Source organism: Rattus rattus, chromosome 9, assembly GCF_011064425.1.
Source record: "Rattus rattus isolate New Zealand chromosome 9, Rrattus_CSIRO_v1, whole genome shotgun sequence".
NCBI classification, from domain to species: Eukaryota; Metazoa; Chordata; class Mammalia; order Rodentia; family Muridae; genus Rattus; species Rattus rattus.
This window is the reverse complement of record NC_046162.1, coordinates 648,199-664,467: the sequence shown is the minus strand read 5'-3', so window position 1 is coordinate 664,467 and position 16,269 is coordinate 648,199.

Below are 16,269 nucleotides of genomic sequence, written 5' to 3'. Positions count from 1 at the left end.
CTGAAGGTGGTTACTGTGTGTGTATTCACAATGTGATTACGGCGAATGTAATCACATTGTTAGTTTGTGACAAATATGTCAGCACCTTGCTGGCCAAAAGCGCGCCAGGATTTCTGCGACCAGTTACTTGCCTTTCTTTTCTTCCTTTCATATTTAATCTCATAGCCAATGAAATATGGGTCCTAATACATTAGATCAGGTCAAGCAATTTCAAGCTTGTTTTGAGCTTATCAGTGTCATTTGGAGACTTCAAGACAATGAGATAGAAGAGATGCCGGAATGTTCCTCAGGGTCCACCCCACCCAACTCACCACAGGAATCCTAGGAGTTACCACAGAGAAGTTACCTACGCAGCCTCCCTTTGGTTTCTTACTGTTCTCTCCTTGCAGCTGAGCTAGCTAAAGGCTTCTCTGATTAAGTCCTAGGCGTCTTGCAGTGGCCCTACTATGACAGAGAAGCAGCCTGAAGGGCCTTCTGTGGCACGCCATGGATCTCCAGTGATTTATGTAATGCCACTTTCTTGATGATTAACCTGAATAAATCATGTTGGTATTTTCATCATTGGACGAGCTGCCCTTTCTGTTCTTATCCGTTTCCAGGGCGGGAAGAAATTAGCTCAGGCTTCCCATTGATCTCACCAGGGAAATTGTCCTTCACATCAGGGGTTCTACGGATAAACAATGAACTCTACAAATAACTTAGCAGCTCGATTTTAATCAATAAAGTTTCTGACGATGCATTATCCTGGACTTCCGCTTAAATCACTACGAGTGTAACTGTTGTTTCTGAACCTTTTAATCTAATTGGAAAATCTTCCTTTGTACTAGTAATAAACACTCACTAAACTGTCTGCACCTAATTGAGCCATAGTAATTTATGAGTGCTCCCCACTGTTCCTCGCCTCTTTAATCAGGCAGACTACTTTACGTCTTTAACTAATGAAACCTCAGCGTCCGCCCAGAAGATCTGATCAAATGTCTCCAGTGAGTAAATCTTCATTAGCGCTGGAGGGCTCCAAACCTGGTCGCCATCTTGACACAATTATCATCTCACAACTCTAGTCCTGTCACATGGCAAACACCTCTCTTTCCCATTTCCTCTGATGATGCCTCCATCGCCCGATCCATGCTAGCAAGAGTCTATACACTGGCCATAGGAATCTGACTGTAGACAACGCAGGAGTGAGTCCAGCTTCTTCTGCAATTTTTGTACCCTCCACCATGCCAGTAAGAACATGCTCTATTAGCCCACCTGGTGTTCAAACTCTGGTAGAATACCGTAAGCTACTCATACAAAGCAAAGAATAATAGATGTATCAAAATTATTATTAAGAGAAATAGAATCTTTCACCAACTGAGTCTTTCTTTATAGGAACGTTTTCCTGGAGAGGACTCCATTGACTATGTGAACGTTAAGCTGACAGAGCACTGACTTTTGCCAATTAGCCTCAAAATCTGACAGAAGAAATTTCTTTCCCAGGTTCTTTTATCCCACCTGCTGCATTTATAGTGTGCCCTTATGATATCATTTATATAACCCACCGCCCCCAAAGACATATCAGCCACTCACAACTTTGATACATGGAATTAATAAAAGAGACATGTAAACTGAGAAACGGAGGTCAAAAGCAACCACATCAGCCCCCAAATTGGTTAAAATGTTTGTTAACCTCCACTGCGTGTTGCTTACATAATTCCAGGTAGTGTTCTAAACATTTCACAAATGTTCACCTTTAGGATAGCTCTAGGAGGCTGTTCTTATTGGGAAATGACATTTTTCAGAGCAGAGGACCAAGACACAGAAAGTTGAGTATCTCACAAGTGGCGATAAGTAGCTAACAAGGAGTGGCACGGCACCAGCTTTTGAAGACAAACACTCGGGTTTTGTTGTTAATTGTTTCCTTCAATGCTGTGCTAATTCCATGTACAACCAGACCTGCAGGTTCCCTCTGCATTTTAGTCTATAAGGCAGAAGTGTAGAAAATGTTACCTCAGGATATCTTAATGTTTATTTATATAAATATGTCCTAACACTTATTCCACGGGACCCTAGTACTATGGTTTGGGGGTTTTATTTTCTTAAAGGTTATATATGTGTCATAGACTGGGTTTCCAAGCATCATGGTGTAGGAATATGATGAAGACTTTTAAGGGGAAGAAACTAGTGAGAAGCCATTGGACTACTGGGGCTGTGGCTTTGGAATGAATCAATGTACTTCTCCTGGGCATTTGTTAGCACTCATGAGATAGGTGTTGAAAAGTCTGATCATGGCCCAAGGCACACTTGCCGGCTTCCTGTCATGCTACACACAAGGGCCTGCAATAACTGACTATTAAATAATGTAGCCAGAGAGGCTGTCTCCAGAAGCGAGTGGATCCTTGTGTGCTTCTCTTGAATCTTAGATCTGGAAGCTACACAAAGGATTATTTTTCTTCACAGTTATCTTGCTTTAGATATTAAGCCATAAAAACCACAAATTAATTCATAATCTCAGTATCTCACAATGATCATTCAAAAATTGTCCTATGAACTTAAGCACTTTTATCCTGCATTTACTAAACACAATGCCTCCAAAAAGACTTTCACAGAGACAAATTACAAGTAAGTATAATTGAGTGCTCTCAGACCTAGTCAACAGAACAGTGATGCTTCCTGGAAGATTCATTAAACTCTTGTGAAAATAGTGTCTAGATGTGAATTGCCTTATAGAAAATTCATTCTAGCATGGTGTTTGACAAGGGCCTTTGCAGGGCCACTAAATGATATATACAATATTTCTGTCTATAAAGCTCCTAAAAACAAGTGTTGTACTTTTGTTTGTGTTTCATTTTTTAAAAATCTGAATACACAGTGTGTCAAATATGGTCTCCAGGGAAACAGAACTACATATCCTCTGGTCTCTTCATAAAATGAAGGTGGATAAAAGAGCTGCCTGCTATAATTTAAAGATTGGAGATGAACAAATTTATGTGTCAAAATTTCTGCCTCCTTGTTGAAATTTGGGAAATAGTTATTTACACAGCCTTAAACCATTTTTAAATGGGCCACAGATTTTTCTTTTTCATATATAAAATATATGTCATATATTATATCATATATAACTCATAATATATACCTCAGTATATATTTTCCAATATCTATATATTCATGTTTCCAATATAACATAAAATATATAATATCATATATCGATCATACATCATATATATGCTTTCTTCATTTTGGGCCTGCACTTGCTCTTTTAAAACTTCCTTAAATATTTCTACACAAAATTGGGAAGTTCTTATATTTTCCTTTGGTTCATGCATGTTGTTCAGTGATTAAAAGAATGAGCAAGTGACTTTCTATCAGCATCTCTGACTCTTGGGCTATAAATTGGAGTAACAGTAACGGCTGTCTACATAGTTAGTGTGAGGATACCCGGTTCAGTAGCTGGATCTGAGTCTAGAACAGTGTGTGGCACTATCCATCATCTCACATATATTTCTAATATCATAACTTTAGATTTTAGTTGCTTAAAACCTCTGCCTGCTGAACTTCCTTCCCTCTCATTAGTCCCCACCCCTGAACCCCTACTTTGCCCAAGGGCCACTTTGACAAATTCTTCCCAACTCCTGCCACCATCTCCGCATGCGCGGGCCTAGCTCCAGCCTCGTGGTTTGGAGCCATCTTGCCCTGGTCCAATTAAGCAGTTTGTGTGCCAGTATTGGTGGCCAGTCCGGTGTCACAGCTCCGGCACTGGCTCCAGCTAAGGCAGGCTGGCTTCTCACAGCACACGTACAAAGAAGAACTGCAATGCCCAGGTCAAGGTCACATCACAAAACCAAAGACGATATGAAGGACCAAGCCAGCTTGCGTTCCATGGAGGACTGTTAAAAGAGGTTGCTGAGACGATGCCCTGGGTTTTTCATTGAGTGACAACGTGTGAAGCTTGAGATGCGCATTTCTAGTAACTTCGGAAATGATGCTGAAACTGCCATTCTGAGGACTCCTACTGAAAATCGCAAAATTGCTACAGCAACTAATTTACAAATATCTACACAAAGATAAGCTTCAAGCAGTCAAGGTGCATTGGGGCCATTCTGCAGCAGAATTTATCAGATGCTTAGGTACGATAAAATCTTTATCAGAGCTATCTTCTGAGGTGAGTAAGTGGTTCGTTAAGGGCTGTTGAGAAGTTTGCACTGGCTGCACTGGCTGCACTGGCTGCACTGGCTGCACTGGCTGCACTGGCTGCACTGGCTGCACTGGCTGCACTGGCTGCACTGGCTGCACTGGCTGCACTGGTCTGGGTTGGTTTATCTCTCAATCGTGCTGTTTTGCATGGGCTGCAGTGGCATCCGCGTGTCTCCTGTTGTTACGCTGTATGTGCTGTGAGTAATGAACGTATTTGAGGCCATCTTCCTTCTTCCAGGTTTGCATGCATGGTATCTAGGAGAGCTCTCCCTTAACAGTTTTCCAATATGAAGTCATACCCATGAGTCACTGTGGGCTCCTGAGTGCTCAGTCTAGACTAAAATCATTGAACAGTTCATCTTCTCACCTCAGAGCAGATGGAAACAGCTAGAGTAAATGACAGACAGAGGGGAACAGACTTCATTATCTTCTCTGAATTATTATTGACCTGGGAAAAGTGGGAAGGTCTCAAAACTTGCCCTGGTTGCTGAGACAAACCTTCTTAATTAGAGGTAATGTCAAAAGGGTGGCCATTCCCCCAAATTCTTACTCACCTGCCATCTGCTACTAATGAAGATTTGTCAATTAGGGAATGCTATTTCTGGTTAAGGAGTAAGTTCTGATTGCCTTCCTACTCCAGGGTTTCATTCCCTTGGTACTCTTTGATGACCTTAATTGAAGCTCACATATGAATCCTATCTTCTGCTCTATACCTCTGCACGGTTAATATGCAGAAGTCATCTTAAACCGGGAATTTCCCTACAGTAAACATCTAATGTTCACAACCACAATTAGCCTTCTCCCCCTTTCAGTGGCTACTTATTTTATTCCACGTGAATTCCTCTGAGCGTGATGTTGATATCAGTCGTAAACTTAATTTCCTTGAAATGGACCTTACCAATGGGTCTGATCTTCATCCTCAGTAAATTTGCTGATGCAGTGGAAAGGTAAGCCTTTCTCCAGAGCCACAGGGATGGAGATTTCTGTGGTCCTGATATATTGGTACCAGTTGTTTCTTTCGGAAGTACATACAAGTACATTTAAGAATCTTTATTTCCGGTATAACACATTTGCCCTCTGTGTTTTGGGCTGTGTTGGTACAAAACAGAAAACAGAGTAGCATTATTTTGAAAGTAATTGAAGACCACTGAGTCTCTAGTTGTATATAAGAAGGGATGCTTGCCTCCCCCATGACAGGTAAAAATGATGACATCAGACCTTTGTTGTTTTAACATTAGGACAAAGAAGTTCATTTCTCTGCACTGATCTGAAAAAGTACAAAATAACTCTTTCATCGAAGTACATTTCTAAAAATACTGAGTGGGAGCCACAGAAGTTCCCACATGTCTGATTTTATACAATCTATTTATGTCCAGCATCTGTTTGATATTTTTTCAATAGTTATTTTTGCAAAAGCCAGAGAAGCAGACCCTGATAATTTTCTACTTTATCACAAAATTCTAGAAACCGTAACAAAATAAACTAACTATTCTTCATGAAGGCGTCTTCAGGAGAAAAACTGAATGTTGTTCTTTTTAAGGAAAATTATAAATCCCCCCAAATATATTTTTTTTATTTTGAAGCTGGAATCTACTTTAAAACAATTTAATGTGAATAACACAATACAAGGAATATCAATGTGAAAGCAGTTAATTAGGCTCATGTATGTAGTCACATAAATGTTACAAATGGCATTCAAGAGTCCACATGAATAATCATGATGAGATGGCAAATTAATACAGTTTAAAAATTCCACCAGGGATTGAACCCATTAAGATTAGAATTAATGCTTCGAAGTCCTCAAGTTCAGTGGATCCCAGCCTGGATTATTCATTATTAGCTGTGAAATTCAAATGTATATATATATATATATATATATATATATATATATATATATATATATATATATATACTGTAGTCCCATGTTTGAAACTCTTACTTATTATGGCTTTTCAACAGGTGTCTAATGTGTATACATGTTTATATTGCATATAGTCTTGATGATCCTGTATCACACCCCAGAGCTGCCATAAAACATCGCATTATGGTCAACTTAACACACACACACACACACACACACACACACACACACACACACACACACACAAATTATTCCTGCATAATTCTAAATTGTAGAAATCCAAAACCAAGGAGTTGACAGCCTCACTCCCTCTGAAGCCTCTTGAGCAAGACTCTCCCACTCACCCTCCCAAGGTCTCCTGTTTCTGCAGTGGCTGGCAACACTTAGCCTTTCCAACTTCTCTTTGCTGTGGTTGTCATGTGGCCATCTTCCCTTGTGTCTGATAATACTAATGAAAAAAACACAGAAGCAAAGCAACTTGAATGAGTTCCCTGTGTGTAGTAAACTCTCCCCCAAATTTAAACAGTAAATATTTGTTTTCTAGTGATAGCTTAGGCTTAAAAGTAGAAGCAACATGGTTAAGTGTCTGCAGCTCTGGCTCTCCGTGCAAGTCGTGTGGGTTCCGTAGTGACATGCCTATCCCGGTTACCTGCTTTCAATTAGTCTTTATCAGGAGGTGGGCATCTTAGGCTGAAGTCACAGGACCATCGGCAACCAAATTTTGGATCCACTTGTTTGTCTTCTAGACCATCTCTGGTACAAGGTTGGTCTGTGTGCAAGTGTTAGGGAATTTGGATCAGTAAGGGGTCATTTGAAAGCTAGACATCATAATAGGGAGCAGCTGTTCTGACATCAGAACTAAGAGACTGAACCTCAAACTGTGATCCAAGAGTAGTTCTAACTTTAAAACAGTGAAATGCCTTCACTCTGCCATATATATATATATACATATATATATGGCAAATTACTCATCTGAATATACTGTCTTTTGCAGTCTAAAGAAATTGTCATTGCTTGAAATCTGTCAAGGTATGGAACATATCATACAAGAAGAAACCATCATTTTCACTATGACCACACTATGTTCCTGCAATTGTTACAATATTTCTGCCCTTTGGACTTATTATTAATAATAGCATTGACCCCATTATATGTTACTGAAGTTTTTGAAATATTTTTGAAACATGGAGAACATGTTTAAGTAGTGAACACACGTTCTTCAGGAAGAATTTAAGATGTGTGTTACATATTTGAAGGCTCACACACAAATCACGATGCTGTTTTCAAAAGAGCACCATGCATTTCCAGCCTCGACTTCTAAAGGAGAGTTTTTCACCTTACCTAGTAACTTGAGGTCAGCGATCACTGCATCTAATTAGGTGTCCAAGAAAGTACAAACCAAAATCAAATACATGTAAATTAATTCATACTAGCAGCTTTATAGTCAAAGAAGATAAGTATTTCTGGTTAATCCATGCTATAACTCAATGTTGTACTATTTCCATAGTTTCATTCACAAAGTAATTTAATGCAATGAAAACTTCTAAGGTAAGGAGAGAAGGGGTAAAAGAGTACAAAGAGGAGAAAATCAAGACAACCAGGTTCATTGGCAGGCGACAAGCATGGATTCTCAGGCAGGATTTCAAACAGCAATGCAAAATACGCTGCACATTCTAGAGAAAATATCAGCAACCTGAGATGATGATGAGAACGGAATGGAAGAAAGTGAGTAGAATTTTCGGGAATAAGAGCAATTATATAAATCCTAAAGGAGTTGATAAGCTAAAGCGGTCTTGATGTTGACAAGGAAGGATCATGAACTTGAACTGCCACAAGAACTTATCAAGTCCGAAAGGTATGAAACTTGACATGGGTTCTCAACAAAATATCAGCAAATCAAATTAAGTAATGCATGAAAAAATGATAGATCATTATCAGGGTTTATCGCAGTGTGCTTAATTCATCCAGTACTAAAATGTTTTACCAAAACATCTCATGAGATTAAAAGGAAAACTAAAAATAAGCCCAGTAGAATCAGAGTAAGCATCTGATGCAATTCAGCAACTCTTACACGAGACTTTTCATAAAATGCAAAAGGGAATCTTTTCAGTTTGATTTAGATATCTCTGACAGCCCCTTGCTACATTTAATGATGAAACACTTATTTTTTCCTTTTGTGGTGAAAATAATGCAAGGAAATGAACTGTGTCCTTAAGGCTATATTTTGAAATTTAGGTTCTTACGACATTCATATCCAGGGAATCTCTGATTCTCTGATCCCGCCCTTCCCCCATGAGAATGAATATCCTCAGTGATTGCTCCAAACTCTGGTGGCATTCAAGGTCTCAGGGCATAATTTTCATCTCATTAAGTCAGAAGCCATGATGTATTGGGCACGTGGTAGATGATGGAGCATTATTGACAGTTGTCCTAAAATAAAACACAGACACGCAGAGAGGGAAAAATAACAAACAGGCATTCGCAATAGAGATTGATGAAGCCATAGAAATAAATATTGGCTTCTTGGCAGCATGAGATGGGATCATCACTTAGACTGGGGCTGTCACCTAGGGACATCCTTCCCTGGGGCCATCGCCTCACCTAGCCTAGACAGAGCCAGAAGAGACAGCAAAGAAATATTCCAGGAGCAGGTGAGAGGCAGTTGGATTGGACTGCCAAGAATATCCGATTGTAAAGTCTCAAGTCCAAGTACCAAATGCAACACAAGTCAGATTTCCAGGAAGCCTGGGTGCACCGGGGCGTCTTTACTGATAATAACTCCCCTCAAGGCAATCCGATGGTGAGCATATCCACTGATTCTACTCCGAGCAATGGAGCAGGTATCCAGCCTAAAGTCAGCAGGTATCGGATGTTCTTCCATCAAGGCATTGTGTGACATTGCTTGACTCCATCAGTTCTTCCTGACTTGTTCTGCTGCCGTGTTATATGGAACTATCTTACTTACATGCCACTTGGGACATGCACCATCCTCAGTTCATGTATACAGAGCAGAGCAGACAGCGATTAGACTTGTACTCTTCCACAGTAGAAGAAAGGAGTACGTTGTCAGAAAGAACTGCAAGGAGAGAACTTAGGAGACAAGGGAGGCTGGCTCTACAGAGACTGATAGTGAAATGGTCATCTCAGGGGGAAGGGCTGAAACCAGGAGGGATGAGCAGGGGCTTCCCTCTTAGGTTCTGGATGTCACACAGGGAGATCACACTTTTATTCCTCTGTGGGGCATTAGAGAGCTAGTGAAGAGTGTTAAGCAGGGAAGTGTGTCACTCTAGGCTTCACTTTCGTTCTAAGACACATTACTCAAGTGACAATGTCAAAAGTGGACTTAAAGGACAGGACAGGAGTATTAGAAACCATTTAGGAAATTGTTACCTTAGTGGTCTACAAAAATAACAATGACATAATTCAAGGAGCAGTGCTGGGGTGGAGAAGAATGGACAGAGAGATGAACAGGTAGCACTTAGTGGTTAATTGGACATGAGACATGACATAGGATAATTATGTCCTATTTTCCTTCCTCCCTCATCAGAGGGCATTTTTGTAACAATATATGTTCCCCTCCAGCGCTTTCTACTCCTTCGTGAACAGCGTGCATTTTTCAATTACCTTGTTAAAAGCCTGAAAATGTCTATCCATTATACTGTTTTTTTATATCATCAGTTCCTAAGATAGTAAAAATAAAATGTATATCAGAGAAACTATCTCATTGCTTTTCCTGCGCAGATTCTGAACATAATACGCAGGCATAGATAGCTTAATGCAAGAGGCAATTTCCATCTATTGTGAGGAGGTGTCACATGTTTTCTTCCTTGGAGCTGTGGTGAAGAGACATACAAGACAAGAGATGTTTTGAATTATATTCTGCTTGGCCCTCAACTAAACAGTATTATTTTCCTAGATGAGTATTATTATTTTTTTAATTAAATGCACACTCCCTTCTTTAATAATTATACCCTACAAAAGAACTTACTTTCACAATTCTGATATATTTTCATACACTTAAGCCATTATTGTAAATATCAATGACTGATTGCCCTTCAACTCATTCTATATTCAGTAATGACTTGATCCATTAAGCAAACCAAAGGAAGAGTGAGATTATGTTTCCTTAACAAATGAATAATGGAGTCTATGAAATAGCTTAGCTTTGGGGGCTTTTTAGATTTGGCTGGTATGTTCAGAACTTACTAGAGGTGGTGTGGGTGCTGGTGGGGAGACTGGCACTTTCACCTGGGGCCTAGCTACACCTCTGGCTTCTGTATAGGCCTCGCAGGCAGCATTATGTGCAAATGACTGTGTTTCAGCTTGCAGGGCTTTCTGTCCATTCTATTTCCTGCCTCCCGAGTCTGTTCTTCTAGAACACAGCTTCCAAGTGTAGTGGGAAGAAAAGTACAGATGAGGGAGTTACCTCACAGCCTTCTGACAGCCTGCTCGATCTTCCTGCTAAGTCATGTCAGTCCCACCCCTCCCCACCAACCCTCACTAGCAAGATTCTAAATGTGTCACAGGACCTGGGAGAGAACGACCTGCGGGCTGCATCAAACCCAGAGCCTTGCAGCCTGGTAAGGTGACTGTCCTCATCCTCCAGTCTTTTTGGGGTGAGTAGTTGTTGCACAGCAGTAAGAAAATGCCAAAGCAAAAGGCAACAACTGCACTCAGCAAAGACCTTTAGGGTGTGTGAGTCTTCCTCCTTCTGAAACTACAGGCAAGTGTGAGCTGCCGAGAGTTCTTCTTGCATTTGAGTTTTCGAAACAATCCTAAAAAGAAACGTTAAAGGGTAGCAAAAAAGGGAACTGGAAGATTGACGTCGTGGAAGCACAAGCTAACAGTGACTCAGACCAAGCTGATTGCCGGTCTATCAGGACATATTTTAAGGAAGGCCTTATGTGTAGACTTAAGGATTTCCCAAGGGCACTGAGGTGAGAAAAGTCCCTCTCTGTGCACAGATGCTTTCTCCCTGGAGCAAATCTCACCTATAAACATCTGCTTAGCTGAGGCTATGCACTCGTATTTCCAGCTTTATTAGTCTTTTATGGGCACATCTAAAGGAGGCTCGGTTGTCCAGCCAGGGGTGTTTCTGTGATTCTATTTACTTCTGTGGAGTGTAATTCACCTGGCCACTGGAGAGCGCTTCCGTAGCTCCTCAGTGTCCGCAAGTCCTCCCCCTTCCCTTTTTGTTTAAAGTAAGATGGATTACAATTAGAGACGGAACAGACTGGGAGCTGTCTGGAGCCCACTTGCGTGATTTCCCTCAGTATTCATCACCTAGAGGAGAATTTCCTTATTCGGCTTCTGTTCCTACAGTAATACGGGACCAATGTTGTTTCAGCCAATCATTTTGTTTTGTAGAAAAGAAACACATAATTGAGGCCTCTGGGAAATTCTATAGGTTTGGGAGGGGTGCTGAATTTGTTATATTCCTGTAAAAACATGGAATGCTAATGCATTAGTGTTCTGCCTATGAGTTCTTTGACCAAATATAGAGGAAAAAAAACCACGTAAGTGCAGGGGCTTAGAAGATTAAAAAATGATATTGGGATGAACACATAAATAATAACACTATGACAGAGGAAGGAAGGTTTGATTTGAGGTATAAGTGTGTTTAGGCAAAAGGGGCTAATCAAATTATGACCTGTCATCAAAAGATTAATAACTATGCCCTTTGAGGCCAACTGTTCGCAAGCAGTCTTCTGACACTCAGGGACAAGCATGAGACTTGAGATATTGTTCTGTCAAACCAGAGCTCGGCTTGTCCCACTCACCATGATTACCAAATCATTTCCATAATTATTCACAGAACTTTTAAAGCTCAACTTCCCAACCAAGAAAACCAGCATCCTAACAAGTAATCACTTAAACTTTCTAGGTGAGATCTCAGAATTCAACTTCTGATGTAACCAAGTGAGTGGCTCTGTCTCATCTGACACCTGTAACCGTTAATCATAGACAACAGGAAAGTCACCACCTACTTTCACTTTGCAGCTAAAAGGTGACTAAATTAAAATGTCTATAAACCACATATATGGGAGAAATTTTGGGGCTCTGTTCATGTAGCTGATGGTCTCTGAGCAACAGTCTTTCAGAGGGGAGGTGTGTTAGAAAAGAAGCTTGCAAATATGGTGGGGCCTTCATCGGGAAGCCCAAAGAATCTTTCAACATTATAACCTAATTAGGCCCCTAGGCAGAGGATGCCTCTCTGAATGCTGGTAGTCATCTATCATATTCCGAAACACCATTTTCTTCTCTTCATTACCCAAATGTGTATGTGGAGAATAAGCCTTGTAATCCTTGTTAATTAAGAAACATAGGAAACACCATATGGAAAAAGACTTATTGGAATTCTAAACCTCTGCAACTCACAACTTGTCTTATCCGTTTCCCTAGCTGTAATACTTCTTTTTAAATATCCTTTAAAATATGTCTCCCTCGCTGTCTGTCTGAGGTTAGCTCATTCTAGACAGATATTGGGGGTGCAAGTGGGTGTAATTGATTGAATCACACAATGTCTAGGTTCTTTGAACCCCATGAAATCTGGCTACATTGCATAGCCCTTCTCCGTTCCTCCATCCCTTTATCCCTCCGATTCTCTATCTCAATCCATCCATCCACCCATTTGCTGAGAGGCATTTTCCCCAACATAATATTTTTATTATTTATTTGGAAATGTTATACAGTGCACCCTGATTATGCTCAGTTCCCATTCCTTCACCCTATGCCCTCCCAGAAAAACAAAAACAAAAACAACCAAAACCAAAATAAAACAAATATGCCAAGTTCAATTTGTCTTGCCCAAATAGTTACTGGAGCATGTTCAAGCGACGAGTGATCAATCCCTTAAAGATAATTGACCACATTCCCACTGCTCCTGCCCCCTCCCTGAACCCTCAACTGTGAAGAACCACATTACGAACCACATCTTACCATGATTTTTAAGGACTCTCTTCAATAGCTTCCTGTACAGGGTGGGATAGGGTGGAAAAGGGTTGTCATGGAGCCCTTCAATGTCTCTTACTCTCAATTTTGAGTCTGAAGTCATTGATACCACTGCAAAAGAAGCCTCCTTTCCCTTAACAGCAGTAAGATCAGGAACGACCACATGGTTTCACAGCAGCCCAGACCATGGACATCAACATGGCCATTGTTTTCTCAGTGCCATAAAACCATTTTTAAGAGCATCTTTCTGCAAAACCAGCCATTCTGAAATTGTCCCAGAGATACTGTGTTCTCTGTAGGCTCCTCCTCCTCTGGGGTCTCTCCTCTTGAGGTGTCTGTTGGTCTTTCAGGCTCCTCCTCAGAGTGGTTCTGTTGCCCTGTGGGTGCAGTAGCCACTTCCATTTTCCTTTCTGCAAGATGCCTTTTGGAAAGCTTGACTCTCGCAGTTGTGTGGTATGGTAAGCCTGAAATTTATGAAGCACAGTAACAAGCTTAAAATTCCAGAAGAGATCATGTCAAAAACTTGAGCACAGGATTTGAAAGGACTCAAGTTGCCTCAATTCCTGAGAGAGCTCAGTCTGTTATTTCTACAGTGACTAAATACATGGATCTCTAAGATTTACACTTTGGATCTTAATAATAAGACAGGATTAAAGGACATGTGAGAGGGCATTAGGTCATGGTCACTCTACCTCACTATTACCCTTACCCAAGAGATTCCAAAAAACTAACTTTCCCATGGAGATTACCAAAAGATGCTGTCATTAAGATGAACCTCTATAGATAGAATATGCTAATGTCTTGACATTAGATTTCCCAACCTCCAAAAGTATGAGAATAATTTCTGTTGTTTGTAAGCCATTAAGTCTGAAAGTTTTGTTATATAAACACAAATGGATTCAAACACCTTGTAAAAGCTGTTCTGCTTGTTTACTTTATGAATTTATAGGATAATCATGTCCAAAAACATCTTCACAAGATTATCTTGACTAGCTTTCAACCACTTAGGTCCTATTGCCTAGCTCATCAAAATCATACAGAAAATTATCTATTATCTCTGTTTATCATCTATTGTATATTTATCTAATCTGCTTATTAATTATTATCTATCATTCATCTGTTTATCATCTCTTCTGTAACCTATCTGTATTTCTATAAATCATCTATCTGTTATCTGTGTACCTATCTATGTATCATCTATATGTCTATCAGTTTTCTATCATTTATCTATTATTAATCAAAATACAATACATCTGTGATCCAAGTATTTCTAGGCTGTAAATCATCTATCTCTCTACCCATTACCTATCTAATATCTGTCTGTCTGTCTATCACCTATTTATTATGTATATATGTATTATCATCTATATATGTATCATGTATTAATCAACTATTGATTATCTATCTGTAATTAATCACCTATGTATGTATAATCTGTCCATCACCACATACTGACTTTTGTCAGAGGCGTCGTATTTCTCCACTGGATGGCAGAAAGCATTATATAGTTTTTGACTTTGTGTCTGACAGGTCACTGTCAGCATGGATACTCCATGATAGCACAAGATACTATCTTCCATATGCTATCACAAATCACAATTTATTCCATTAGAATGGATACATATGGCTATTGTATAGTGGACAGAAATTTATTATAAGGTAACAATATATTGTACAGTGTGTTTCAAACATGAAAATCATTTAGAATTGTGAAAGCAAGAAACCTCAATATTTATAACAGAGTGAGATACAACCTAAAGAGAGCCCTCCAGTAGATAGACATGGCCCCCATTTGAGACATGGGGCCACCCACTCATCTTCAAAATTTTTGACCCAGAATTGTTCCTGTCTAAAGGAAATGCAGGGGTAAAAAAGGAGCAGAAACTGAAGGGAAGACCATCCAGACAGTGGCACAACTTGGGATCCATTCCACGCACAGGAACCTGTGATGACTGATGCCATGTTGTGCAGACAGGAGCCTAGTGTGGTTGTCCTCTGAGAGGCTCTACCAGCTCCTGACTGAGACAGATGCAAATACTCACAGCCAACCACTGACCTGAGATGGGAAACCGCTATGGAAGAGTTAGGGAAAGGACTGAAGGAGCCGAAGGTCATTACAATCCCATAGGAAGAACAACAGTCTCAACTAACCTAGACCCCTCAGAGCTCCAGAGACTAAGCTACCAACCAAAGAGTATCCAATGGGCTGGTCCATAATCCCCACTACATTTGTAGCACAGGATTGCCTTGTCTGGCCTCAGTGGGAAAGAATGTGCCTAATCCTATAGAAAACTGATGCCCCAGGGAAGGGGTTGAGGTAGGAATGGGTGGGTGGGTGGGAGAGCAGTCTCTCAGGAGCCAAGGAAAGGGGAGATTGGGTGAGGAGCTTCTGGAGGGAGGACCAGGAAGGAGGGAACTTTTAGAATGTAAAAAAATAAAATGATTAATAAAAATATTTATAATAATGCTTAAACATTAAATGTTTCATATTCTTCAATATATTTTATAAAAAAATCTCTAAAGTCACAGAAAAATTCCTAGAAACTAATTCAAGTGTAATTTATCAATATGAGTCTCTATTTGCAACATTTCAGTGATGTGAAATGTGCATGGGTTTGAAGAACTTTTGATGAAAACTACAGTTATCTTTAATGGTTTTCATCCTTTGACTAGTAATAGTGTGGATGAGTTTATTCTTTATACTCTTTGTTAAAATAAACTTTATATCTAACTGAAAATAAAATTAGGTTACTAATGAATGCCAAAGAAAATTACCTTAGGTGTCCAGTCCCCATGTGGTGAGTGTAAGTGTTGGATTTTGAGGTACTTTCTTTTCTGATGTGGTAATTTATGAAAGAACATGGTAATATGCTATACTGCTGGATTATAGGTAGCCGTATATTATATTTGCTATTAAGCTCCTATGTTTTAATTGTTTGGTTTGTAATTCATTTTATTTTATTTATTTACATTCAAGTCATTGCCCTCTCTCAGTCCAGTCCCTCCTCCTACAGCATCTCATCCCATTCCTAGTCTCCCTTGCCTCCAAGATGGCGCTCTTCCCCCCCCTAGGCTTCCTACTTCCCTGGGGCCTCAAGTATCTCAAAGATTAAGTCTATCTTCTCCCACTGATGCCTGACCTGGAAGATCTGTGCTATATTTGTGCTGGGGGCCTCGGACCAGCAGTGTGTGCTCCTGGTTGATGTCTCAGTCTCTGGGAACTCTGGGTAAGTTGAGACTGCTGGTCTCCCTATGGGATCACTCTCCCCTTCAGCTTCAATCTT